General features: G+C 36.8%; 1 protein-coding gene and 1 long non-coding RNA gene across 8 annotated transcripts in view; both read left to right on the top strand.

Moving 5' to 3' along the window:
• The window catches only part of PBX3 (PBX homeobox 3), a 226743-nt gene that overhangs the window by 62865 nt on the left and 148092 nt on the right, over nt 1-15786 (top strand). The gene's annotated exons all lie outside the window — the stretch shown is intronic.
• On the top strand, nt 4916-8972 carry LOC145545032 (uncharacterized). The gene is made up of 2 exons (XR_014081802.1): nt 4916-7517; nt 7558-8972. It is a non-coding gene; the product is annotated as an uncharacterized LOC145545032 (long non-coding RNA).

Raw genomic sequence — 15786 nt, 5'->3', positions numbered from 1 at the left:
TGGGCAGAGTAGGTACAAGTTGATCCTGGAGCATTTTGTTATGCCAGGAGGTGGGGACGTGCTGAAAAACATGATGGGGACAAATCACAAGGACATAGGAGCCAGTTTGAAAAGCTCCTTGCTGCATCTGGGACAGCTTGAGCAACAAAACAGTTAAGTACAGTAATAAATTATAAAGCATTGGAAAAAATCAGAATTTATGAATTCATACTGATAATTGAATGACAGACAGAGGTATATGAATGGGTGAAGAGGGAGGACTCTTATAGTAGATTGCAGAGGCAAGTGAGTAGATGTGGAAAGAATGCTGGAGTTGGAAAATCATCATTTTGCAGTCATCATGGTTAAAATTGGATCAGACAAGGAAATCAACAAACTCTAAATATAGGGGGAAATTTTGTTAAGGAGTAGAATATTTGTGTGGTCGTAAATATTTCAGTGGTAAGGTGAAACAAGTAACATAAGTAGTACGGTGTAGAAATTAGGCAGTACCTTGACCAGGTGATCAAATTAACAGCACCAGGGAGGGACAGACGGACACTTGGTGCCTCCAGACGTGATACCCGAGATCACAACATTGTCCATGCATCACGGGGAGTACATAACCTGAATCTAATCATGAGGAAAATCAGATAAATCCAACAGGAGGAAAATTCTAATTTTAAAATGGCCGGAGAGGACTTTATTCTTTAAGAATGTTAATGTCATATATGTTCTGGACATGTCCCCGAGTAAAGATAGCTCAGTTGGTAAAGAATCCACCTGCAATGCAGGAAACCCTGGTTGGATTCCTGGGTCTGGAAGATCTGCTGGAGAAGGGATAGGCTACCCACTCCAGTATTTTTGGGCTTCCCTTGTGGCTCAGCTGGTAGAGAATCTACCTTCAATGCAGGAGACCTGGGTTTGATCCTTGGGTTGGGAAGATCGCCTGGAGAAGGGAAAGGCTATCCACTCCAGTATTCTGGCCTAGAGAATTCCACGGACTGTATAATCCATGGGGTCCTAAAGAGTCGGACACAACTGAGTGACTTTCACTTTCACTTCAAAGGAACCTAAAGAGACTGACACTAAATACAGTATCTCATCCTACAGTGGATCCTGAAATGGAAGGGATAAAAATTCTAGGACATTTTTGGGTCAGTTGGTATAATTGGAGTACAAATGGTAAAATGTTCAGTTCAGTTCAGTCGCTCAGTTGTGTCCAACTCTTTGTGACCCCATGGACTGCAGCACACCAGGCTTCCTAGTATATCACCAACTCCCAGAGCTTGCTCAAACTAATGTCCATCGAGTTGATGATGCCATCCAACCATCTCATCCTCTGTCATCCCCTTCTCCTCCTGCCTTCAATCTTTCCCAGCGTAAGAGTCTTTTCCAATGAGTCAGTTCTTCGCATCAGGTGGCCAAAGTATTGGAGTTTCAGCTTCAGCATCAATCCTTCCAATGAATATTCAGGACTGATTTCCTTTAAGATGGACTGGTTGGATCTCCTTGCAGTCCAAGAGACTCTCAAGAGTCTTCTCCAACACCACAGATCATGTTAAATTTTCTGAAGTTGATAACTGTACTGTAATTATGTAAGAGAATGTTGCATTTTTAAGAAGTACCGAAGTGTTTAGGGATAAAGGGTCATGATATATGAAACTTACCCTCAAGTGACTCAGAAATTGTGTGTGTGTGTGTGTGCACACATACATGATAGAGAAGTAACATGTTGACAGCAGGTAAATAGGTGAACCTGGTAAAGAATATATGGATACTTTTTGTACTGTTTTTTAATTTTTGATATTTTTAAAAATAATTGAAATTATTAAAACAAAAGCATAACCCAAATCTCACCCCTTCTCACTTCTTCCTCCCTTTGTCAGATTACCTTTATGTCTTGCTTGGATGATTCTGATAGTCTCCTAAGTGACCTCTCTGCTTTGACTCATGCTACCCCACAGGTCATTTCTTCAGACAACTGGTAAAGGGTTTCTTTTACAACATACGTCAAATAATGTCACTTTTCTTCTCACAGCTTACCATTTCACCCGAAATAAAATTTCAGTCTTTAACTAGACTTCCAGGCCTGTGTTCTGGTCCACTTCTCTCTGATGTTACCCCTCATCATTCTGTGCCACTCATTTCGCTCCAGGTGAACTTCCAGTCAGCTAAATGTGCTCTCCTTTCAGGGGTTTTATATTTGCTCTTCTCTCTGCTTAAGAAATTCTTTGCCCAGACATCTGTGTGATTTTCTCCCTCCCTTTTGGCCTCTGCTCAAATCTCTGACCTTGCTGGTTAAAACAGCATTCCTTCTTCTCCCTTCCCTTATACTCTATCCCCCTTCCCTGTTTTATTTCTGCTTCTCTTCTGTATTTTGCATTTGTTTATTGTCTATTTCCCTTTTAGAATGTAAGCTCCTTGAGAGAGACTTTGTTTTCATTGCCGTATCCCCAGTGCTTAGAATGGTGCCCTGCACATAGTAGCTTCTCAGTAAATGCTTGAGACTAGAGGAATATTTAAGCTTCTGGCACTTAGAAACAGATGAAAACTGAATGCATGTGAGTGGAGCTTCTTGGTTTTGGTAGTCTTCACCATAGGTTGATGGTTTTGGTGTGTGGATAACCAGCTGTCTTTTAGGCAGTTCCCCTGAGAAGTTCCCACCAACTTCCTGGCTGGAAGGTGGGAGAGACAAAAGTGAAGATGTGCAAGTCTGGTTCCTGATGTTATAGGAACAAAGTGGGTCCTAGTCTGTTCTCTGCTCTTAATTCTTGCAGATTTACGTGGTCCCCCTGTCCTTTTCTTGTCTTTGAGTACAGTTTCAGTAAGATGTGAAAGCAAACGAGTGTTTTCGTTCCACCAGTCAAATGGGTTATTTGAATGGAGGTCAAGGCTTCATATACTACCGCTAAGAAGAACCTGCTTAATGCTATGTGGTATTAGGGAAGTGCAATTGACTTGGAAACTGAGAGTCCTTTGCTCTTGTTTGGTCATGCCAGCCAGTTGAAAGAAAAACTTCTCAAATAAGTGTGTCTCAGCACTAGCCACTTGTGGCTATTAAACATTTAAAATGTGGTTTATTAGAATTGAGATGTGCTGTATATGTAGAATAATGAAAGACAAAACCTGAAAACAATATAAATATCTCATTAAAGCTTTTAAAAAAGTTTCATTACATGTTGAAATGATAATATTTTGGATATGTCAAATTAAAATATATTGCTAAAATTAATTTTATCTGTTTCTTTTTGCTTTTTTAAAATTCAGCTATTAGAAATTTAAAATGACATTATGGATTGCATTATAATTCTTTTGGACAGAGCTGCTATAGAGTCCAACAGTTAGGACAAACATACCTGTCAGTAGTGGTCCTGGATCCTAGAAAACCATGAAAAAATCAAAGGTAGCAGATATAATTTTCTCCCCAAAGGTGGACATTTTCATTTGACTTTGTTGTCCCTCTAGTTATTATACTTTTGTGTAATTTGAAAGGACTTATTACCCTTGTTAGCTTTTAAAGGCTTTGAATGCTGAATTGCTAGTAAAGCTCAAGAACAGAATAGAATGGATCCAGGTTTTCCCAAACTATACTGTTCTTTTTCAGATTAATGCTGTAGCCTAGATATTCTTGGATCCCAGAATTTTTAGTTCTATAGAGTAATTCTAGATGATATGAATAGTCTGAAAATGTTATTCTTTCACAGATATAAGCAGTTCTTCTAATTGCTTGAAAATAACCTATAGAAAGATCTACTAACTGAAACAAATGGAAACTACTTCCTTTTGACTGTCTTATGAATAACATTTATGATTATTGACTAGTACTGGATCAATTTGGCCTCAAAGCCCAATTGATCACACTGTATTCTTCTAGCTATATTGGCCTTTTACTTCTCCACAGAGGCACAGATTATAGTCAGTTTGGCATTCATTTTTAATTTTATGAAGAGTGTTTCAAATTAAAACCTCCTATCAGATCACTCTCCCTCCTTTGAGACATTAATGTGGTCCTTATATAATTAAGCCATCCACCATTCAAGGTGATTAACAACTTCCAGAATAGGAATTTGAGATTGAAAACACTGTTCCCAATTGCCATCCTTCAGCCTGAAGGATTAGGGAATTACTGCCCCCATTTCTGATTCATCTTTTATCAAAATGCTGAAAGGTAAAATCTTCCTTATTTCTCAGTTCCATTCCTTTTTCCTTACTTGTGTGCTTAGTAAGATCATTTGTTCTCAAGACCTGAAGAATTATGTCTGGTTTTTTCCTGAATGTTGAAAGATACCAGAGTAGGTAGTCAGATTTTATATCCCTCAGGCTAACTTTCTGGGTCCATCCATTTTGAAAAGAATCTTTTTCAAGTGGTTAGTGAGTAATTTTAATATAAAAGTATTCCCCTTTCACAATTCAAAAAAGTCATCTTTCTTTCCTACAGTCTCACTTTTCAGAGGAGAGCACGTTTCATCTTACTGTTTTTCATTTGTCTGCTAGCTACCCACTGTAAATTTCTTTTTTTCTTTTTTCTTTTAATTGGAGGCTAATTACTTTACAATATTGTGGTGGTTTTTGCCATACGTTCACATGAATCAGCCATGGGTGTACATGTGTTCCCCATCCTGACTCTCCCTCCCACCTCCCTCCCCTTCCCATCCCTCAGGGTCATCCCAGTACACCAACCCTGAGCACCCTGCCTCATGCATCGAACCTGGACTGGTGATCTGTTTCACATATGATAATATACATGTTTCAATGCTATTCTCTCAAATCATCCCACCCTTGCCTTCTCCCACAGAGTCCAACAGTCTTCTCTTTGCATCTGTGTCTCTTTTGCTGTCTTGCATATAGGGTCATCGTTACCATCTTTCTAAATTCCATATATATGCGTTTGTAAATTTCAATTATACGTTTTTACTGTGTATATAATTTTTCTATGGTGAGAAATGTGCTTTATTTATACTATCTCCTACCTCCTTTTCTCCTCTTATTCTCTAGTTTTGTTATAGTATTAGTTCTGGTAGGGGTTATTTTCATAACATAAATAATATTTTTAAATTTTAAGTTCATCAACATCAGATTGTGTTTCTTGACTTTCATTATATGAGATAATTCTCTTCCTCTGTTCTGCTTTTAATTTTGCATTTTAGTTATTTTTGGACAATAGTCCTGGGGCAAAAGGGGCAAATGATATTCTCTGCAGTGGCTGGCTATTTGTATGGGAAGTGTGCGTGTGTACATGCTTGCTCAGTTGTGTCCAACTCTTTGTGACCCCATGAACTGTAGTCTACCAGGCTTCTCTGTCCATGGGATCTCCCAGGCAAGAATACTGGAATGGGTTGCCATTTCCTCTTCCAGGGGATCTTCTCCACCCAGGGATTGTGGGAAGGGACCAAATGGCCTAGGTATTACTTAAGCCTTCTTTTAATTTGCTGCCCCATTTCCTGTTGCTATTCTCTGTCCAGGTTTGGGGCATCTCCCAGTCTTTGCTGATAAAAATGGCTCCTGCTTCTATTGCAACTCTTTCTCGTTGTTTAATTTGGGTCTCCTCCACTGTGGTCTATTTATCAGTGTAATCTCATTTGCTATCTGTCTTCCAGAAATTTATCAAAATTTGGTCTCCTGCAGTCTCTACCCCTTTCTCAATGGATTTATACTCTTTGCTGTTCCATCAGTGGAAATTTGGAAGGGAAGAGTAGAGATTAAACACATGAGCTTGATCTGCTCTCTTGAGCTGGGAGATCTAAAAGTGATATTTGCTTTTTATTTATCTTACGTTGTCCTTGACTATTTTATGGTGCTTTTTACTATTCAAAGTGCTTTTACATGATCTACTAAATCCTCATAACAACCTTTGATGTAGGTGAGACACATATTATTTTTGCTTTGCAAATTTGGAAACTGAGATTAGAGAGGCTAAGTACGGGATTTACCAAGGTCACTTGCCTAAGTAAGTTGCAGAACTGGGATAAAGATTACAGCCTGAATCTTGCAAGTCATAGTACAGCTAGTTCTATTTTTATTGTACTGTTTTTCATTGGGTACTGGGTTATTAGTGTTCTCGAATTTTTAGTCCTTCCCCCATGTCTCCCTTCCTTTTTCCTTCCATGACCTTTGCCAAATCTCAGCTCTCTTATTCTCTGTTTTCTTGTAATGTCTCTCTCTCTCTTTTTTTTTTCTTCTGATTGTTAGATTATTGGGCTTTTCTTACTATTTTGTGGGATAAAACTAGGATTCTCATGTAGTTTCATTTTTCTGTGAATTAATATGTCTGTGCATATGTAGCTGCTCTTCACTTATTAAATGGCAGTCAAGCTGTTTTTTTTAATCAACATTTTTCACTTAACTTTCCATTCTTTGTAAAAATCAGTCATGAAACTAGACAGAAGAATTATTTTGTGTTGGCTGGTGTTATTGGTGACAGCCTGTAAGGGTAAGTTTGATGGTGTCAGTGTGATTGGTTTCTTTAGAGTCAATTAGACATGCATTCTGAATACAGCACTTACTGAATATACATCTACTGTTTGTCAAACTTGTTTACTAGGTGAAAGTCAGCCTGCAACTTATCTTCAGGAAAAGTATTTGTGTCCCACACTTCAATACTATTTGAAACTTTATTTACCTAGAGATCTTGGGGATAGATGAGAGGGAACTTGTGATTTATGTGATGCTGTAACTTTCTTATAGAATAGACTAGGGTTTGTGCCAGAGAGAGACCTTTTTCTGGAAGGAATACACGCGTGTGCATGTGCACTCACAGTAACTTCAGTAAGGTTGTCTTTACATCCAGATTTGTTGAGCTGTACAAATACAGGTTGCACCATTTATAAAATACTATGTGAATGGTGCCTTCTAGACATGTGCCAAAAGGCAGACCTATTAGACTGATCTAATTTAAGAACTTGTAGAGTATAATTTAATGGAATCATTTTAAGCTTGGGAGTCTTTGTTCAACTTTGGTTCTGACTCACTATGAAGTCTTTTGTCTTACTTTTTGGTTACATAAAGTTAAAAAAAAATTCCATTTTGTCTACTGCCAACTTACCTCACAAAGAAGATATTAGGATTGTTAGATTTAAAACAATTATTGTGGAATTCTTTGGAGAATAGTTCCTATGACTATAGTGTGTAGCAGCTGTAGATGATAAGTAAGTATTACCAGAGTCCCTGCATATAATTCATAAGTATAAAAACACTTATAGTTAGGATGTGAAGTTTGAAAAAGAACTTTACATGCTTGTTACATAGCCATACTGGTTTATTTTTAAGTTGTGCTTAGACTTGTGGTTCATTGTTTTTTCAAAGAGGAATTTTGTTATTTGGGTTTATGACATACACTACTCGCTTGTTTGAAATATTACTGTTCTGACAAAAAAATTTTAATCTTGAATTTTCTAATGATAACTCCAAATAGAAAGCTACTTTTTAACTTCTCAAGAGAATGTTGATCTTTATTTTAACTTTTTTCTGCCACATGTGTCTCTTTTATATTTCCTGTGTAAGTTGTATTTTACATTACTACTCTATAGAGTAGTAATGTTCCAGTTCTCATGGGGGGATGTGATTGAAAAAGCCCAGGAGAATTTCTATAGATTTCTGAAAAATGTAATTCAGTTCATTTCAGTTCAGTCGCTCAGTCGTGTCCGACTCTTTGCGACCCCATGAATTGCAGCACGCCAGGCCTCCCTGTCCATCACCAACTCCCGGAGTCTACCCAAACGCACGTCCATCGAGTCAGTGATGCCATCCAACCATTTCATCCTCTGTCATCCCCTTCTCCTCCTGCCCCCAATCCTTCCCAGCATTAGGGTCTTTTCCAATGAGTCAACTCTTCGCGTGAGGTGGCCAAAGTATTGGAGTTTCAGCTTCAACATCAGTCCTTCCAATGAACACCCAGGATTGATCTCCTTTAGGATGGATTGATTGGATCTCCTTGCAGTCCAAGGGACTCTCAAGAGTCTTCTCCAACACTACAGTTCAAAAGCATCAATTCTTCGGCGCTCAGCTTTCTTCACCGTCCAGCTCTCACATCCATACAAAGCTCAAATTTATTTCCATTTATCATCTCATTCTCCTGTTTCCCCTAGTGCCTAGCTTTACACATAGTTACTTAATAAGCATTTGCACTGTACAGAATTGAAGTTTTTACTGTAGGATTGAAACTAGCCCTATGATAGAGCTGAGAAAACAATTTACCACACTGGATGTGTAGCCCCAGCTATTGTTTAGTCTCAGGGTGGACCCCTCTGATTTTTGACTTTAAGGACTTTTTAAGTCCCTGTTTGTTCCTAACAGGCGACTGGCTTTGCTTCACCCAGGTTGTTTGGTTGTAGCATTGAACAGGATGTTGGATGCTGAGATTAAAGAATGAAATGCTTCTGTTTAGCACTCTTCTCCACTTGAAAATGAAGTTCTTAGAGCTTTAAAAAAGTGATTTTTAAAGTAAGGCAAAACTTTGCCCTCTCCCCTTACTAAACCTGTAGCATCTGGCAATAGAAAAAAGTATAGTGGGACTTATTGGCACCATGGTGCATAGCACTGAAGAATTCCATATTGTGACAACACATCAAAATAAATTGCTGTCAACAGACCAAAACACCAAGTGCTGTGATTCTGTCTGACGTGTGAAGATTCAGACAGGCTGTCTTGACAAGTCGTGGTGGAGCACCTGCATTTGACAGAAGACAGTGATATAAATCTGATTTGCCTGATATGAAGCACCTAAATATAGTTAATGCTGGTGACAATAAGTCTGCATAAAATTTCCAAGACAAGAGTCTGATTTTATTTTGCCTCTATTATGTGGCATTATTTTTTGGTCACATTTTGATACTCACTTGGTTCCTGTTTGTGTTCATAGTTTGGCTTTGAAATATAATTGTGAATAATGAACTCTGAGAAACGTAACAAATTAAGTTTTGTCAGCCTTCTTTTTTTTATAGTATTGCAGAAGGCAATAAATACCACTGCAGTTGCCCAAAGCAAAAGAAAAACAATGAAATTTTATTTTATACTGATCATAAAAGTAATCATAGTTGGAGTTGTATTAATTTTGTAACTTACCCCCAAAATATTGAAAACAGTGGGTTAAAAGACTTGAGCCGCTATAAATCTTCTCTCAAGCTGTATTTGGCTTTAAAAAACCTCTAGAAGAGGTAAAATCATTGAATAGGTGATTAATTTTTACCTTTCATTACCAATAAATGATAACTTTTTATAGTACCAGCATATATCACAGTTGATTTAAGAATGTGTAAAACGTATCACAGCTCTGGAATTTAATTGTAGAACTTCCTACTAGTTTCTGTTTCAATTCTTCATGTCACTGCAGATACCTCATTCTGACAGTGGTAAGCTAGTATGAAATGCATAGAGATAGAAATTTCAATTATATTTTTCTAATTGCATCTTAAAATTTCTAAGAGGTATTAACAACAGGTTCCTTTAGTTGAAAAAGTGAATCCTTTTAAAAATAAAGGATTCCTCTGGATGGTTTAGATTATATAATTTCTGAAAATTAAGGGCAAGTTTAAAAAAAATGGAAATGAAGACAAGACAATGTAATTCTTTTCACTCTTTTATAATAACTTCCTTGTTTGTAGCATTCATGGTAAGGTGTATTATCCAGATACAGAAATCTGTTTTTTTTCCCCAGTTTCAAAGATAACTACTATTTCATATTGATTTTTATCTCATTTGGAGATTAGCTTTCAAGTATAGCCAGTTGTTGCTCTATGATGTGAAAGAAACATACAGAAAGAATTCAGTAATTCACCAGAGTTGAGAAATTTTGAAAGTAGCATTGTCCACTATATAGTATTTAAAGGCATAAATTATTATTTTTTAAAATTACCATTCATTCTTGACTCTATTGTTATTTTATCCCTTAAAGGCTGCTAATGAGAAATAGAGCCTCATTATGATTTTAAGGATGAGAGAGGAAGGCTTTTAATTAATGATATGTAAATGGTCTTGAATTGATTATGTTAGAATATCAAGAGAGATGGGTAGAAGCTGTGGTGTAATATATTTTAATTAAGAATTAATTAAAAATGATGGCAATTTCATAAAGCCTCACAGAAAATAGTGGAATTTACTTTCTGTCAGGAGTAAATTAGCCTGTGATTAAATAAAGGGCTTGCATTAATAGTGGAGTTATTTTTAAACTGTGTTGTGAAGAATTATGTAATTTTTCCTAAATAAGTAAAGTTAAAATTTAATCTTTAAAGGTAGGTTTTAAACAGTGGAAGAAAACTAACATGCTTGTGAACCTAATGTTATTTTGTTAGAAAAATTTTGTGAAAAAATTTTTAACTCCAGCATATACACTGTGTAGCTTTAATAAAAGAATGGACTTTATCCTGTTGCCTGATGAGCGGTGGGGTAAGAAGTGTGCTTGCAAGCAGCCTTGAGAGTGTTTTTTTTTTTTTCTCTAGGGCTGTTGTGCAGAAGATCTGAGACAATCCTTTATTTTGTTGATCATTGATGATTATTTTTAAAGGAGGTACTCTTTTGTTGTTGTTATTCTGCCGAGTTTAAAAACATTTCTTGCCTACATGTGGTTTTTCATTGTCAATAATACTTCTACTGAAGGGGAGAGCACATCTTTAGAAACTCTAAAATGTATATATATTTCTTCATGTTGAAACTTTATATTTCCCTGAGCATGATTTATATTCTAATAGGTGACATTTTTATAAACAAAATTTTTGGTAGTTTAGAAAAGGTTTTAAAAGTTTGATTGTAATTTGACCATAGTAGAAGAAAAGCTGTATAATCTAATAAATGTATATGTTTCATTACTGTTTTCCTGTACATTCATACAGGGTATCATCTCAGTGTTGTAGCTGCTTATATTGGATTATTACTTAAAGACTTTACATAATATATTGTGACATCTTCTGCCTTAATTCAGTACTTCATACTTATGAAACACACATTATTCAGTAGTTGAATTTGAAGATTTAATAAATCATTCATTTCAGCAGTTGTACTCTTGTGGGTTTTGTTGTTGTTGTTTTTTGCTAACGTAAAGCTAGTCGCTCAGTTGTGTTCACTCGTTGCGACCCTGTGGACTGTGGCCCGCCAGGCTCTTCTGTCCCTGGAGTTCTCCAGGCAAGAATACTGGAGTGGGTAGCCATTTCCTTCTCCAGGGGATCTTTCCAACCCAGGGATCGAACTTGGGTCTCCTACATTACAGGTAGACTCTTTATCGTCTGAGCCACCAGGGAAAACCCTGTTTTTTGCTAAGTAGCTTAAAAAATGATGTGAATTTTTATTTGTCAGTTACTACTACCATTCATTGTCTCACTGCCTATGTTTGAATCTTTTATGTGAAAGTTCAGAGTACAGCCATGTTTTGTGAGGCCACTGTGATGTTTGAAACTCAGAAATACAGTTGTGAGGGACTTCCCTGCTGGTCCAGTGGCTAAGACTCTGTGCTCCTAGTGCAGGGGGCTCAGATTCCATTCCTGGTCAGGGAACTAGGTCCCACATGTTGCAACTAACGATCTCACATGCTGCAACTAAAGTGAAAGTGTTAGTTGCTCAATCATGTCTGACTTTTTGCGGCTCCATGGGCTGTAGCTCGCCAGGCTCCTCTGTCCATGGGATTTCCCAGGCAAGAATACCAGAGTGGGTAGCCAATCTCTTCTTCGGGGGATCTTCCCAACCCAGGGATCGAACCCAGGTCTCCTGGATTGTGGGAGATTCTTTACCATCTGAGCCACCAGGGAAGCCCTGCTGCAACTAAGGGCAGGTGCAAATAAATAAGTAAAAGTACTTTTTAAAGAAGAAACACAGTTGTGAGAAAGAGGGAAGGGGATGAACATGCCTTGGTTCCCCTGCTAATGATTACCATTGCTACTGATTATTGACATTTCCTAATTTGTCCTAGTCACTGGAGTATATGAAAATATATACATTATTTAAAAAGTTGCCGTAACCCTGTATATATACTTATATTCACCTGTAACGCTTCTTAGAAAATGTTTTTTATGTATCTCTGTGTGTTATGATATGTCATTAATTCAGTTCAGTTCGGTTCAGTCGCTCAGTCATGTCCAACTCTTTGCGACCCTGTGAACCGCAGCACACCAGGCCTCCCTGTCCATCACCAACTCCCCAAGTCCACCCAAACCCATGTGCATTGGGTCGGTGATGCCATCCAACCATCTCATCCTCTGTCGTTCCCTTCTCCTCCTGCCCTCAATTTTTCCCAGCATCAGTGTGTCATTGCTTTCATCTTAATGCTGATTTTAAGTTGCAAAGACAGTTTTAAAAAGATGAAACTTATTAATATGTATAATGTTAATATGGACCTTTTTAAGGGGAGGTCATTTCTTTTGAGACCGTTTTTAAGAATTGTTTTTACTTTAGATTTGGTAACAGTTTTTTGTTTTTTTTTTGACCATGCCACCAGCATGTGGGATCCTAGTTCCCCAACCCAGTATCCAAACCCCAGCCTCTGCATTGGAATCCCAGAATCTTAACCACTGGACTGCCAGGGAAGTCCCTGGGAATCATTTTTTTTTTTAATTTAATTTTTTATTGAAGTGTAGTTGATTTACTGTGTTGGACCAGTTTCTATAGCAAAAAGGCTCAAGTTATACACATATGGACATTCTTTTTTAAAATATTCTTTTCCATTATAGTTTATCACAGGATATAGTTCCTTGTGCTATACAGTTGGACCTTGTTTTTTGGGAACAATTTGACATGTCAATGTGGTTTCTAAGAAAGTTTTAGAAGACTAAATAATCCATTAGCACCTTGATGAAGTTTTTATGGTAGTTACTTTGACTCAGTCTTTTCTTTTTTTTAAGGAAAAATGTGAGAGATCCAGTATGGTTTTATTTTCGAGTTTAGAAGGTGGAAAAGAAGGGTTAAGGGAGTGAAAGAAGGCTAAAGGGTTGAAGAGTTTTTATAAGATCAATGCCAGGTATTTGGTTTCTGTATACTATTAAGTAACATTATTTTTCTTCATACTTTATATTTACTATTATTATTTTTCTTTGTAATTCATATTTGTTTTTATCTTTATAAATAAAAGTTGAAGCATAAAGAAGTGACCTTAGAATGAAAGCAGGTAATATTTTGGTTGGCTTTGTGGAAGAGCTCCTTGTCCACTAGTGTGAAAACTAAGTATTCTGTTTGTGATTCTCAGTATCTATTGGTCTAGATATGCCTGCAGTCAGGGATCTGATCAGAAGCTTGCTCAAAGGCCCTTCAGTTCTGTTATTCAGTGTGCTTGTATTGATCCTATGTTTCAAAGGAATGCATGCATGCTAAGTCGCTTCAGTCGTGTCCGACTCTGTGCGACCCCATGGACAGCAGCCCACCAGGCTCCTCTATCTACGGGGTTCTCCAGGCAAGAATAATGGAGTGGGTCGTCATTTCCTTCTCCAATACTTTCAAAGGAAGGTATAACTTTAATTTCATGAGAATGAAATATCCTTATTAATTTGTTTTGGATGACACAGGACACAGGCTTCTTATTGCTCTTTTCCTAGTGACTCAAAGGAAAAGAGAACTCTAGTGGACTCTATGGTATATTTTAAGTCTAGGGACTCAGGCCTTTCTACTTTGTAAGGAAAATCACCAGGTCTAGAAAGAAAATACATAGATCTATTAAAATAGAATTTAAATTAGAATATATTGAATATATGATGAATTAAAATTTTACTAATAATTAGGTTTTTTGTTTTTTGCTTTTGTTGTTTGTTTGTTTTTAATACTGTTTGCTTACTAGAGAATGGGAGACAATTAAATTCCCAAGAATCTGGATCTCAACATGCTATCAGTAGTCCCAGCTATTGTAGTGTAACAATGACAGCTACCATTTATTGAGGACTATTGTTTGCCATGCCTTGTGAGAAGTTCTTTACTGGCATTAGTTCATTTCATGCTCATATGAGCTCTAAGATACAGATCACTGGCTCTCTCTATGTTTTCAAGATCTTTTTCTGTGCTATATAGAATTTTTGAGAACCCTAGAGATCTTTTGGTTATGTAGATTATATCTATCAATAATCACCATACTAGAGATTTTTAAAAGTTATTAGTTTATTTTAAAATAATAGTAATGAACTAATTGCATTTTGATATTTTAAAATAAAAAAAAAACTCATGGTTTTCAAAAGAAAAAATTAGTTAAAAGAGTGGCGTTGTTTTGCATTTATTTTGAAACTCTCTTCAGTGTCTGACTTCAGCAGCTGGATTCTCATATCTGCTCTGCATCATTCTGTTGTGATATCATACTTCATGTGGCCCCCTAATACACTTCATTGGATGCTCATGAGCAAATGAGAGTGTAAAGGGCTATAGTAATATTTTGAAAATAGTTTTGACCTTGCTGGAACCCTGAGGATACCTTAGGGGCCCGAGGGTACCTGGGCTATACTTTGAAAACCAGTGATTTAGGAAGTATAATCAGTCAGTTCAGTTGCTCAGTCGTGTCTGACTCTTTGTGACCCCATAGACTGCAGCACGCCAGGCTTTCCTGTCCATCACCAACTCCCAGAGCTTGCTCAAACTCATGTCCATCGAGTTGGTGATGCCAGGAAGTATTATAATTTTTTACAAATAAACATCACTGCTTACTTCTGATGTTATAGCTAATAAGTATCCATTTTTCTTTGTCTTTTTTGTTCTCAGCTTTGACACTTAAAGGATCAATCCATAATTGTAATATCACCAAGTTCAATGTAGTAGCTTCCTTTATTTTAGATTCTAATTTGGAGTCTTCACTAGAATATTCTGGAAACCTATTTAATTTTGCATTAGGAGACACTTTTTAAATGTTAACTGTGGGGGCAGTTTTCAACCAGTTCAATTCTAGCATAGTATCTTTGAATGCGAAAGGCAGTACATTAATAATTAACTTAATATTTCCAAAACTTAGAAATTAATTCCAGGAGAAAACTGCTAAAGTTGTATGTAGCACATAGAGGTTCTAGCTTAATAAGTTCCTTTATATTCACCACAGTCTTATCAAATTCTTTCTGTGAATGATTTTTACCTACGTTAAATGTCTTCATGATCTAATCTGTCATAGGTAGGATTCTTTATTTGGGGAAAAAAAAAGCTTCCTTACTTGAAATCCAAATAATTTGTTTACTGTTCCTATATCTTGATTATTTGTCATGTATGATTTAGAAATAACCTTCCTCTTTCCTTTGAAAGATTATGATCTTCATTCTATGATCATTCATATCTATGATTATAAATGCTACAAAAACATAATGGTAGTATCAGTACTAAATATTTAGACAGTTTAGCTTCTGTGTGAGGACCTTGCTGGGGAGAATAGATTGCTCTATCCTTTAATTATGGAAATAATTTTTGACCTAATGAAGTTATGCAGTGTGTAAATGAATGTATTTGATTGAGGTATTAGTAAAAATTCTAAAGTAAAGGGTTTTGTAAAGTTTTGTTAAGGGTTTTGAAGTAAAGGGACTGCAGTCATGAAATTAAAAGATCCTTGCTCCTTGGAAGAAAAGCTATGACCAACCTAGACAGCATATTAAAAAGCAGAGACATTACTTTGCTGACAAAGGTCCGTCTAGTCAAAGCTGTGGTTTTTCCAGTAGTCATGTATGGATGTGAGAGTTGGACTGTAAAGGAAACTGAGCACCAAAGAATTGATGCTTTTGAACTGTGATGTTGGAGAAGACTCTTGAGATCCCTTGGACTACAAGAAGATCCAACCAGTCCATCCCTAAAGGAAATCAGTCCTGAATATTCATTGGAAGGACTGATGCTGAAGCTGAAACTCCAATACTTTGGCCACCCGATGCAAAGAACTGA

Source organism: Giraffa tippelskirchi, chromosome 4 (assembly GCF_054371585.1).
Source record: "Giraffa tippelskirchi isolate mGirTip1 chromosome 4, T2T-mGirTip1v1.2.pri, whole genome shotgun sequence".
NCBI lineage: Eukaryota > Metazoa > Chordata > Mammalia > Artiodactyla > Giraffidae > Giraffa > Giraffa tippelskirchi.
The sequence above is the reverse complement of the archived record's forward strand: the minus strand, read 5'-3'. Positions and strand labels throughout refer to the sequence as shown.